Source organism: Pleurodeles waltl, chromosome 7 (genome assembly GCF_031143425.1).
Source record: "Pleurodeles waltl isolate 20211129_DDA chromosome 7, aPleWal1.hap1.20221129, whole genome shotgun sequence".
Taxonomy (NCBI): Eukaryota; Metazoa; Chordata; class Amphibia; order Caudata; family Salamandridae; genus Pleurodeles; species Pleurodeles waltl.
This window is the reverse complement of record NC_090446.1, coordinates 283,589,870-283,603,760: the sequence shown is the minus strand read 5'-3', so window position 1 is coordinate 283,603,760 and position 13,891 is coordinate 283,589,870.

Genomic DNA, 13,891 nt, shown 5'->3' with positions numbered 1-13,891 from the left:
CCCAACCTACCTGCATGCTATCACATACCCCCACCCTCGCCCCCACCCCTATCACAGCAACTCCTCACAAATGTACCAATTTCACAAACCACACATCCCAACACCAAGCCCTGCATGCAAAAACAACCCATGGACACCCATCACTAAAGCATGCCCACTGCACATACCCATACACCCCCCCATACCATCATCACACAAGCTCCCACATAGGAATGCCAGCACTGGGGTACACGGTCACCCACCCATTGCACACCATGACATACACAGATGCAATAATCATGCCTTTCCACCCCTGCAGGACCACTACCCAACGTCACCAGACAGGAGGGTCCAGACATGTCCACTCCAACCACAGAAGAGGCCCACAGTGATGACAGCACCTCTGTCCACCTGGATCTAGATTACCAGCCCGGACCATCGTGGGCCTCGGGACAGTCGGTTCCCCTCACACAGGCACAGGCCACCACAGACCTTCCCCCCTCTGGAAACACCAGCACAGCACCCACCCAGCAGGCCCATACCTCCGTCTCCAGGACACGTCAATCAGCTGTGTGTCCACCACTACAGGGAACCCAGGATAACCCACCACCCTAACAACAACAGGGACCTGGGGGCAGTGGCAGTGGGCACACAGTCCAGGGGACGGAGGCCCAGGAACACAGGGGAACTGGGAGGGCTACTGTGTGACAGGGGGCAGACAGGCCAAGGGGACCCACTCTCCATGAGGCCCTCTCCTCCATCATGGGAGCCTACCACCACTCCCAGGAGACGATGGAAACGATACTGGCCAAGTTTCAGGAGACCCAGCGGACGCAGGAGGAACAGTATTTGGGGTTCAGGGAGGAACTCAGAGCCATCAGCTCTGCCCTGGGCACCATTGTAGTGGTGCTGAAGGAAGTACTCAACACCAGGAGGGACACTGTGGCACTACAAGGGGGCACTGACACTAGCATGGACGATGAACTGCCCACCACCTGCGCCGTGCTAGTGGACAGGAGGCACTGCCACAGGACCACCACACCAGCACCCCACCCCCTGCAGACGAGAACCACCCCGCAAACGGTCCCTGAGATCAAGGAACAAGACAGAGCACGATGCCAAGACCCCCGCCAAGAAATGAGTCCCCGCTGATTGTCATCCCACTGTCCCACTTTGTCACCCTGTCCATATTGAACCGCCCCAGCTCCACTTCCTATGCCCATATGGGCAATGCACCTGTGAGACTAATAGACTGGACTCTGCCATGGACACTCCTCCGCCATCACCCCTCACCATTTAACTTCCCCCTCCAATATTTTGTATTTAAATAAACACACCTAAAGCACCAAAAAGATCTGGAGTCTGTCTGCGATTTTGAAATAGTGTATTTGCAATTACAGTGGCAAAATGTTAATGAAATAGTAATGTCAACATACCTATGTCACACAGCTCTAGTCCATGAGGAATCTAAGCAGATGGCACACGTTGGGACCCACACCTGTGAAACCGTAAGGGAAAGTGACAACTCAGTGACCATACACTGGGTGAAATCGACAGACAGGATAGAGGTAGAAGTGTAAAAGTACATGTAGTAGGCAGGAATGTATTCTCACCTGTGTTTCACTGAAATATTGCTGGATGAGTGAGTCCCTGTTCTGCATGTCTTCTTCCTCTGCTTCCTCCTCATCACTGTCCACAGGCTCCACAGCTGCCACAACACCGCCATCTGGACCATCCTCCTGCAGAAAAGGCACCTGTCATCGCAAAGCCAAGTTGTGAAGCATACAGCAGGCCACGATGATCTGGCACACCTTCTTTGGTAAGTAGAATAGGGATCCACTGGTCATATGCAGACACCTGAACCTGGCCTTCAGGAGGCAGAAGGTCAGCTCGATCACCCTCCTAGTTCGGCCATGGGCCTCATTGTAGCGTTCCTCTGCCCTTGTCCTGGGATTCCTCACTGGGGTCAGTAGCCATGACAGTTTGGGGTAACCAGAGTCACCTAATAGCCACACCTGGTGCCTCTGGAGTTGACCCATCACATAAGGGATGCTGCTATTCCGCAGGATGTAGGCGTCATGCACTGAGCCAGGGAACATGGAATTCACATGGGAGATGTACTGGTCTGCCAAACATACCATCTGTACATTCATAGAATGATAACTCTTCCGGTTCCTGTACACCTGCTCACTCCTGTGGGGGGAGACCAAAGCCACATGTGCCCCATCAATGGCACCTATGATGTTGGGGATATGTCCAAGGGCATAGAAGTCACCTTTCACTGTAGGCAAATCCTCCACCTGAGGGAAAATGATGTAGCTCTGCATGTGTTTCAGCAGGGCAGACAACACTCTGGACAATACGTTGGAAAACATAGGCTGGGACATCCCTGATGCCATGGCCACAGTTGTTTGAAAAGACCCACTAGCAAGGAAATGGAGCACTGATAGCACCTGCAATTGAGGGGGGATTCCTGTGGGATGGCGGATTGCTGACATCAGGTCTGGCTCCAACTGGGTACACAGTTCCTGGATTGTGGCACGGTCAAACCCGTAGGTGATAATCAAATTTCTTTCCTCCATTGTCGACAGGTCCACCAGCGGTCGGTACACAAGAGGATTCCGCCATCTCCTCACATGTCCCAGTGGACGTTGCCTATGAAGGACAACAGCGAGCACAGAGTCAAACAACTCAGAGGTATATACCCACAGTCTACACAGAACACCATTCATACACAAAATGTGGCATGTATGTGTGTTGAGACTAGGCCTAGGTATGTGTGACGCAGATAGTAATTAGGCCATGTGGGCCCCTGAAATGGCGGCTGCCTGACCTAAAGTCGGACAATGGGATGTGAGGTAACTGCGCTGGCGTTGTACACCGTTGCGGTAGGCGGTCGAAGACCGCGGCGCAATGCTGCATTGGTTAACATTGGACCCTATGGGTCCCAGGAACAATGACGATGTACGCCGGCGGTGATGGTACGCACCGCCGCGGACGTGGCCGCCGTGGACGTGACCTCCATTTTCTATCTGTTGAATCAATCGATACCTGATCTTTGACAGGTGAGGACCTACACTGCAAGTGCTGCTGTGACCTCGGTCTGGTAGAGACAATGGCTTGTGCGTCTGGGGAAAGGGCCCCTTCCTTCACATCGGAGGAGTTGGAGAAGCTCGTCGATGGGGTCCTCCCCCAGTGCACACTACTCTACGGTCCTCCACACCAACAGGTGAGTACACAGGGATCATGTTGTATGGGCTATGCCTGTGTGGAGAGGGCTGGTTGTAAGAAGGAAGGGGGCAGAGTTATGCGTGCATGAAAGACGGTGGGTGCATGTGCCACATGACAAGGGTAGGGATGGGGGCCACTCACTTTGACGGCGCAGTTGGTAATGACTTCTCTTCATACCCTGTACATTTCATGTAGGTCAGCGCCCACCAGAAAAAGGATATTTGCCGTGCCATCGCCAAGGACGTCCGGACCCTGGGGGTCCACCACAGATGGAGCACCCACTGCTGGAAGAGATGGGAGGACATTCGCCGCTGGAGCAAGAAGACGGCGGAGGCTCAGCTGGGGATGGCCTCCCAAAGTGGGAGGGGTGCCCGTCGAACCATGGCCCCCCTGATGTTCAGGATCCTGGCGGTGGCCTACCCGGATTTGGATGGGCGCTTGAGGGCATCACAGCAGACACAAGGGGGTGAGAACACTCTCATTCAGCTGACTTTGCACGCAGTGGAGGTGTCTGGGTGGGGGAGGAGGGCTGTGGGTTTCCCTAGGCCAGGGTGAGTTTCGTAGGCTAGGCCCCTCCGTAAGGCATGGCCCTGTGGCCCCCCACCCCACCACTGAAGAGTGCCAAGTACAGCTATTCATGCACCTGTGTCATCTATGTGTGCAGATGTCGTCCATAGCCTTGTAGGCCATTTCCCAGGAATTGCACTGTAGAGCCCAACAGCGCGACGTAGTGCAGGGGGCTTCAGTGTCTGTTTTGTCCGTCAACGGTAGCGGTAATCCATGCACTCAAAATGTCTTTCTTCTGTTTCCCCCCCCCTTTTTTGTGGTCTCCCTGTTCTTGTGTGCATTAGCATTATCAGGCGGAGGAGCAGTGGCACCAGAGCACGAGGGAGCTGCATCACACATGGCCATGGAGGGCCACACTACGGACTCAGAATACACCAGTGGGACGGAGGGCGAGGGGAGAACCACGGTGGGGAGAGGAGCTGAAACCAGCGACACGGACTCGTCCTCCGATGGGATCTCCCTTGTGGTGGCGGCCACATCTGTGCCCCCCACTTCTACAGGTACAGCCGCCACCCCCCTACAAGCACCGACCTCCCAGCAGCCCCTCAGCCTTCGCCCCGTGCCCGCTCACCCAGGAGGGTGGGCATCACCTTCGCCCCAGGCACCTCAGGCCCTGCCCCAGTCACCCCTGCTGCCCTCAGCGAGGAGGCCATTGACATCCTCAGGGCACTCACTGTTGGGCAGTCTACCATTTTGAATGCCATGCAGGGTGTAGAAAGGCAGTTGCAACAAACCAATGCATTCCTGGAGGGCATTCATTCTGGTCAGGCGGCCTCAGCACTGATGGCAGCCATTGTCCCTGTGTCTAGCCTCCCCCCTCCAACTTCCTTCACCCAGACCCAATCCCCTGTACCTCTGCCTATCTTAAGCACACCATCAGACCAGCCTGCACACACCTCACCACACAAGGGAAGCTCAGGCAAAAATAAGCACCACACATCCCACAGGCACTCACGCAAGCATCACACACATACAGACACACCAACATCCACTGCCTCCACTGTGTCCCCCTCCTCATCATCTCCCTCCTCCCTCCCAGTCTCGTCTACACTCACACCTGCATGCACTACCTCTACAGCCCCTACGTCCCACACCAGCACACCCACCACCACACGCCGCCCACGTGCAGTCACCACCCCAACTACCATTCACACGTCCCCTGTGTCCTCTCCCAGTGTGTCTGTGACACCCCCTCCCAAGATACACAAACGCAGGCACACACTCACCCAACATACATCCACCTCACCACAGCCTCCAGCGCATGCACCTGCACCCAAAGCCACAAAACGTACACCTCCTACAACCACCACCTCGTCCTCCACTCCCAAACCCCCTCCAGCTACCCGTTACAGTGTGTCCAAACAACTTTTCCTGTCCACCCTTAACCTATTTCCCACCCCCCGTCCAACTCATAGGTCCGGAACTAGCACCTCAGCCACAACATCTCCGGGACCAGTGGTGCCTGTTGTCACAGGTATGTGGAGTGCACCGGCCACCAGGACAGCCAGTGTGTCACGGAGCCACAGCACAGCCAGTCCCCCCCTGTGAAGCAATAGAAGTTGGCCAGTGCCCGGCGGGAGAGGGGGAAGACTCCAGCCACCCAAGCCACTCCCAGGGGTCCCGGTGGGAGTGTGGACTCAGCTGTGACTCCTCCCAAGGTGGGGAAGGGCCACAAGAAACCTGGCAAGTCTGGGAGGAGCAGCACGGCGGAGAAGACCGTCATCATCCCCACTGACCAGGAGGGCCCGCCAGCCACCTCGTTGCTGCCCAGGAGGCCACCGCCAGCCCCATCATCGCTGCCCAGGAGGGCCCAGCCAGCCACAGCCCAGCTGCCCAGGAGGGCCCCGCCAGCCACAGCCCAGCTGCCCAGGAGGGCCCTGCCAGCCACAGCCCAGCTGCCCAGGAGGGCCCGGCCAGCCACAGTCCAGCTGCCCAGGAGGGCCCCGCCAGCCACAGCCCAGCTGACCAATGAAGGACCACCAGCCCCAGCCCAGCTGGGCAATGAAGGACCTCCAACTCAAGCACCGCTGAACAGGGCAAGCACCGCTGAACAGGGCAAGGACCGCCAACTCAAGCACCGCTGAACAGGGAAGAACTGCCAACTCAAGCACCGCTGAACAGGGCAAGCACCGCTGAACAGGGCAAGGACCGCCAACTCAAGCACCTCTGAACAGGGCAAGCACCGCTAAACAGGGCAAGGACCGCCAACTCAAGCACCGCTGAACAGGGAAAGGACCGCCAACTCAAGCACCGCTGAACAGGGCAAGGACCGCCAACTCAAGCACTGCTGAACAGGGCAAGCACCACTGAACAGGGCAAGGACCGCCAACTCAAGCACCGGTGAACAGGGCAAGGACTGTCAACTCAAGCACCGCTGAACAGGGCAAGCACCGCTGAACAGGGCCAGGACCGCCAACTCAAGCACCGCTGAACAGGGCAAGCACCGCCAACTCAAGCACCACTAGCCCATGAGCGGCAGGGGCACTGACGCAAGAGGGACCGTCACGGGGTGAGTGATGCACTCTGGGCACCAGTCCCCCTCCAGAACCAGTGGAGAGATACATCCACTACCTCAGTCCTTGGCAGGATGAAGCACTCTGGGCACCAGTCCCCCTCCAGAACCAGTGGAGACCTGCATCCACTACCTCTGTCCTTGGCAGGATGAAGCACTCTGGGCACCAGTCCCCCTCCAGAACCAGTGGAGATATGCATCCACTACGTTTGTCCTTCCCAAGATGAAGCACTCTGGGCACCAGTCCCCCCGCCAGAACCAGTGGAGAAAGACATCCACTACCTCAGTCCTTGGCAGGATGAAGCACTCTGGGCACCAGTCCCCCTCCAGAACCAGTGGAGAAAGACATCCACTACCTCAGTCCTTGGCAGGATGAAGCACTCTGGGCACCAGTCCCCCTCCAGAACCAGTGGAGACATGCATTCACTACCTCAGTCCTTGGCAGGATGAAGCACTCTGGGCACCAGTACCCCTCCAGAACCAGTGGAGACATGCATCCACTCCGTCTGTCCTTCCCAGGATGAAGCACTCTGTGCACCAGTCCCCCTCCAGAACCAGTGGAGAAAGACATCCACTACCTCAGTCCTTGGCAGGATGAAGCACTCTGGGCACCAGTCCCCCTCCAGAACCAGTGGAGAAAGACATCCACTACCTCAGTCCTTTGCAGGATGAAGCACTCTGGGCACAAAGCCCCCTCCAGAAACCAGTGGAGAATGTTATCCACTTGAGAGACTGTGGCTTTGCACTCCCCAGGATGCAGCAGTGGGCAACCCACCCACTGTAGAGACTTGAGAGACTGTGGCTTTGCACTCCCCAGGATGCAGCAGTGAGCAAACCACCCACTGTAGAGACTTGAGAGACTGTGGCTTTGCACTCCCCAGGATTGATCAGTGGGCAACCCACCCACTGTAGAGACTTGAGAGACTGTGGCTTTGCACTCCCCAGGATTGATCAGTGGGCAACCCACCCACTATAGAGACTTGAGAGACTGTGGCTTTGCACTCCCCAGGATTGATCAGTGGGCAACCCACCCACTGTAGAGATTTGAGAGACTGTGGCTTTGCACTCCCCAGGATACATTAATGGGCATGGAGGCCCCTCGTGGATCTGGCGTCGTGCACTCATCCGGCTGAGGTGCCCCCCCCCTCCCTTCCCCCTGAGGTGCTTGTTGTATTTCTATCTGATGCCCCTGCAGTGTTCTCTCTGTTTTGATCTGGTATCGTGTGTGGGCCTCGCCCATGCATTTTGGGCCCAGTGGTCCACGGACTATGAATGGTGCACCTGGACTACTAATCTTGGTGTATATTTTGTTAATAGTGTATCTATGTATATTTTTGCTTACTGAATTTTGATATATTACAATGGTTACACTAATTTCCTTTTGTCTTTGCATTCTTCTTGGGGGGTGTAACTATAATGTATAGATATGCATTAGTGTGTGTGTTGTAGTGGGTGAGGGTGGGGGTGTTGCGTGTGTGTGTCCCTGTTTTTTCCCTCCCCCCTCCCCTGTGTCGTAGGTGCAGTACTCACCGTGGTCTTCGCCAACGGCGTTGGTGCTCCTGGTACAGGGGCAGGAAGACTATCACAGGGAGAATTTGGAGTTCCGGGTCCATGGTGTCCTCCTTCCTCGTGGAGTGTGTAGAGGTGAGCGTTTTCCCTTCGAAATTCCTGTTACCGCCGTGTTTTTATCCGCGGTGTATCCGCCCCGGAAAAGGTGGCGGATTGGCCTGTCATAATAGTGTGGGCGGTACATTGTCCTCCGCCTGTCTGTTGGCGGTGACCGCCGAGCTGTTTGTTTGTACCGCTGTGGCGGTTGGAGTGTTAAAGGGGCTGTCTTTGTTGGCGGTTTCCGCCACGGTCGTAATTCCAAAACATTTTCCACCGGTCTGTTGCCGGTCTTACCGCAGCTTTAATACCGTCCGCCAGGGTTGTAATGACCCCCATAATCTCCAGATCCAATTTCCGAAAAGAATTATGTACAAAGTAAGCCATGGATTTTTATTATGATTGGCTAGTTGGATACAATCTTTTAAACAATCTTGAACTAAGCTAGCCGCAGGATTTAGCCACACTTTTATCCATAGCAGGAGTGGGGCGATATCAATCAAATCCTTAAAATACCGTATTCCCAGCTCCTCATGGCATATAATGTTTGCTACGTTCTTAGGTACCAGAAGCAGGAGATGGAGGAATTTATTCTCTACAGGTTGTAAGACGGTTGAGTTAGTATATCCCCAAAGGTCCCCCCGTAGATTGCTCCTGAAACGCATTTAGATTTATAGAACATAATAATCTGGTGGACTGGGCTGTGTCCTAATTTACGGGCAAAGCGAAAAATAGCTTCCATGTTTCTCTCCATTTGTTGAGCCTTTAAGTTAAGATGGGGGTTCCACGACAAAGAAGAACTTAAATGCAGTCCTAAATAGCAAAAATATTTCACCTTTGTTGAAATGTTTCCCCCCATATTAAAACATTTAGTTTGTGTATTTCTGAGTCCACAGATCATAACATGTGACTTTTTTAAATTAACTTTCAAATCAAGCGCTTGCGTAAAAGTTAAGAAAAGGTCCAATAGATTCTGTAAACCGTTTGCTGTACGAGCAATTAGAATGGCGTCATCAGCATACAGTAAAATCGGAAGTTGTCTAAGACTCATCCTAGGAAAATCCTTGCCATTTTTTACTAGAAAGCTATAAAGACCATTAATATATAACAGAAATAAAAAGGGTGCCAAAGTACAGCCCTGTCTAACCCCCCGCTTAAATGGGAGGGGATGGGACCTTTCACCATGCTGGCCATACTGTACTGAAATAGTAAGATCAGTATATAATCGTTTAATCAACTCCAGCAGATCCTGATCAACCCCCATTGCATCCATTAGTGACCTAAATTTCTCTCTGTTCACCAGATCAAACGCACTGGATAGATCAATAAAAGCTAAGTGAATAGATTCTCTCCTGGCAATAACATATTTGCTAAGAATGCGATGCAAATTTAAGGCCTGGTACACTTTGCCTAGTCAAGGCTTAAAGCCATATTGAATTGGGGACAGGATTTTTGTCCTTGTCACCCAGTCCTCAAGCCGATTCAAAATAACACTCCCCAGAATCTTTTCCGTAGACTCAATGAGAGAAATTGGTCTATAGCAGGTGGGGTTAAGCCTATTACCCTTTTTAAAAATCGGGACAATTATTGCCGTTTGCCACGAGGAAGGAATAGAACTTTTAATTGCGCTAATCAAAACATTTGTAATTAACGGGCCCCACAAATCAGGTAAGGATTTAAATAAATCCACTGGAACCCCATCCGGGCCAGGGGCTTTCCCTGATTTCATTCATTTAATGACTGTAATTACCTCGTGTACCTCAAATGACGGCCCACACATATTCAGTTTTGGGATAGCCAATACCGGAGAGCCACATTCCTCCTTTCCATGATTAGGCTCATTTACCGATTGAAATACTGTTGTAAAATGTTTCACCCAGGCCCCCTCAGGTATCAGACAATCATCCTCTTTATTATCATGTTCAGAGAAATAGGGATGATTCACCACCTTCCAAAATTGTGCAGGGTCCCTCAATTCTATAGCTGCCAAAAGATCTTCCCATGCCCTAGATCTAACTTCATTCTTTCTGTCCTCAAGGGCTAACTTGTATTGACCCCTAGCCTGTTTCACTAATTCATGGCTAAATGGGACAGTTTTAATAGCTGCTTTTAAATCTTAATGGGCAGCCATAAAGGCTGAATTAAACCAGCGTCAGGGTTTTAATCCTTTAGTAGACTTAGTGCACACTAATGCCTCAGAAATAGCACGGCTTAAAAGCTCAGAAGCAGCTACGAGATAGACATGAATAGGTTGCGGCGACAAACATTTATTAATGTAATCCTTATTTTGCTCTATAATGTCCTCATGAAAAGTTTTAATATCCGCTCTATCCCACTTCATACTGAGGCCAGAATTTCTTTTAAAGACTGCTTTCCCCCTACATTCTATTCTGGATGAGACTAACCTGTTTTTGAAGGCTAATTTTATACTCAAAGGGTTGTGATCACTAGCACAATGTGATATTATCTTAAAATCCAGAATTAGGTGAGAAAGTGAGGAGCCAATAAGAATAAAATCAATTATACTACCTTTCATGCTCCCCGTGTAGGTGGGTATCTTTTGCGTCTGTCTAGTTGCCCTATCCCTTGCATAAACAAGATCGAATTTATAAATAAGGGTATTTAGAGCTTCGCCTTGGTTAGAATGGATAAAGTGTGTAGATGACTCTCTGCCTTCAATAAAGGCACCACACATGTGAGGGAGTTCCTGATTACATAACGGAACCCATATCATGTCTAGCTCCCTATCCTGGAGCTTCCCAGAGGAGTCAAGGAAATCTGTTAGCTCTTAAGACTTCCTAGCATGGCATTACACGGGATATTATTATAAAAATTCTAAAGTAAAATGTCATTGCTCCCTTCCATCGATAATTGGACCACCACGAAAAAATGCAGAGGACCAAATCAAGGACACCTCAACTTTCGGAAGTTGTAAGGATACAAGGACCAGGAGTCCCCCACTTGCCCTTCCCGCTGGGGAGGGGAGTGCTGGCTGAAACACAGAATAGTACCCATCCAAATGGAAGGGGTCCATGGTCCAAGTCTCCTGGAGACAAATCACGTCATAAGTGGATGTAAACTCCAACCATTCAAAGTTTCTGATCTTGGACCGGAGCCCTGCAATGTTCCAGCTAATTAAAGATCAAAAATGTGTACCTTTCAGTATCCTATTCATTGGCTCCTTATTTATAGCTGCATCTATTGTGTTTTGAGGTAAAATAACCGCCTCATCGAACCCTATCAATAATGTCGGAGGCATATGCCCAACCTCCATCTCAGCCTCCTGAAGGATACCTGTCATAAACCCCGTCTCGACCATCATCATTCACGTCGAGAGATGTCAAATTCTGATAGGGATCAGGGGCAGAAATATGGCCCTGTAAAAATATCCTTGACAATTCTACTTTAGATCCACAGGGAACATTGATAGAGGGGGCTAATAAAATAGTTGGATCATAAAGAAAGCTTAGAGGGTGAATTTGAATCCCACCATTCCCCTTAGCACACCATGAAGAAGCCATCAGCAAGTATTTAACCAGACAAGGATTGACAAAATTAATCACGATACAATCCCCTTCATATGCATACCCACTTCACCCTTCATGCCATAAGAATTTTACTGTTTAGATCGTCTTGATGTCTAAACTTTAGCCTCAGCCAATGTGCACATTTCCTCATTAAACACTGAGGGGGTTATTACAACTTTGGAGGAGGTGTTAATCCGTCCCAAATGTGACGGATATACCACCAGCCGTATTACGAGTTCCATAGGATATAATGGACTCGTAATACGGCTGGTGGTATATCCGTCACTTTACCGTCACTTTTGGGACAGACTAATACCTCCTCCAAAGTTGTAATAACCCCCTGAGTATCTTCCTTCTGAGTAGAATCGAGAGGGGGCACGTTAGCTAAGACCAGAATATATGGCTTACAGTCCGGCGGGAGTTGCAGAACCTCCTTTTGAGCAATTGGGAATATAGACTTAGAAGCTGTTTTGCATTCCAGAGGGGTATCCATGCTGCCAGTCAAGGTTGATAGAGTTTTTATGGGTAGATTTCCGTGAGGTCCATAAGTGGATGTAGAGTGGACCAGGGGTTGATCCTGATCCTGGTCGGTTAATAAGTTAGCTTTCCGTGCATCTTTAAGTTCAAGCGTGGTTTCATAAATGTGAGGTTTTACTCCAGTTTTTAGAGTGGACGTTTGGGTCAATGATTTAGAGATGATATCCTGAAGCTGCTCAAATTTAGTATTTATTAATGTTATTAGTTTCTCCTCTAAGGCTGAAAAAAGAGGTTTGAGCATAAGATCCAAATTAGATAAATAACCATCATAAGAGAGTCTTGAGTCTCTGATATCAGGGCCTAACATGGCTGGTGGTGGTCCTGCCATTAACAGAGGATCTGCCAGGACATCCAGAAATGGAGAGGTGATTCCCTTTGCCCTCGGCATCTGTTTTAAGGTCTTGGAATGTTTACGACGACCTCCCTCTTTCCTTTTTTTTGATGGTGGGGGAATTGCAACAAAGTTATCCACAGTGGCTTCATTACATACATTTAAAAGTTGCAGAGAATGCAAGTCAGATATACTGTCTTTGGGCTGAGGCAAATCATGATTGGGGCTGATAGTCAAGGGACATTGAGTCCCATGCTGAGACTGAATATACACCACGGGCTCAAGAGGAACTCTTTGACTAAAGTTATTAGCAGCCCGATCCTTTCTTCCACTTGCACAATTTCAGTTTCAATGACCCCAATAACTGATGATAAATAGCTAGTTATTGATGATTGGACATGTGTACCCTGGGTTCCTTCAGCCCCAAATGTGGTACTCTTCCTTTTACCCATTGTCTCAAAGAGGAATAGGAGCCAAAATGCCCAAAGTACCCAGTCCAAAAAACAGGCACTAGAAATACTATGTATTAAATATACGTAAAATACAAAAAGCTACTCACATAACATTCCTAATTATTTAACTTACTTCTCCTTTCTTTTATGTAAATATGGCTCTAATTGTCTTACCGCATTACTCCTTGGATGCGGGTGTCAGAGGGGGGGCCCGGCCCGGTCTCCTCCAGTCACAGACGGGCACAAGACGGGCCCACCCTTGGCCTGGGCTTTGCCAGGGCACCGCCCGCGCAACGGGAAATGGCAATGCGCTATACGCGCTAGTCCCAGGGGCTCGCCCCTCCGCTCTGCTCTGCTCTGCTCCGACGGTGTGCCTCGAGGCCCAAAGCAGGAGGGCAAAGTTTAAAGTGTCCCGCGCAGTGGGAAACGGCAATGCGCTATACACACAAGTCCCAGGGGCCCCGCCCCGCCCCTCCGCTCTGCTCTGCTCCGACGGTGTCCCTCGCGGCTCAAAGCAGGTGGGCAAAGTTGAAAGTGTCCTGCGCAGCAGGAAATGGCAATGCGCTATACACGCTAGTCCCAGGGGTCCGCCCCTCCGCTCTGCTCTGCTCTGCTCCGACGGTGTCCCTCGAGGCCCAAAGCAGGTGGGCAAAGTTGAAAGTTGAAATTAGTCTCAAAACCTAATCAACATATAGAAAACCAATATTTCAACAACAGTGATACAAAACAGAAGAAAAAGGTATGATGCTTTGGATTTAAAAATAAATCTTCCTGCTTAACCTTTTGACCTGATTAGGCAAACGGCAGGACAGGTACCTATGTAGTTTACATGTCCTGGTAGTGTAAAACTCCTAAATTTGTTTTCACACTGCTGTGAGGTCTGCTCCCTCCATAGGCTAACATCGGTGCTACCCTCATACATTGGTTAAGTGGTAGCTGCTGATCTGAAAGGAGTAGGAAGGACATATTTAGTATGGCCAGAGTGGTGATACAGAATCCTGCTGACTGGTTAAGTTGGATTTTATATTACTATTTTAGAAATGCTACTTTTAGAATGTGTGCATTTGCCTACACTTAAATCCTTCTGTGCCTTCCAATCCACGTCTGGTTAGGTTTAGTTGGCAGCTCCCTTGTGCATTCACTCAGACAC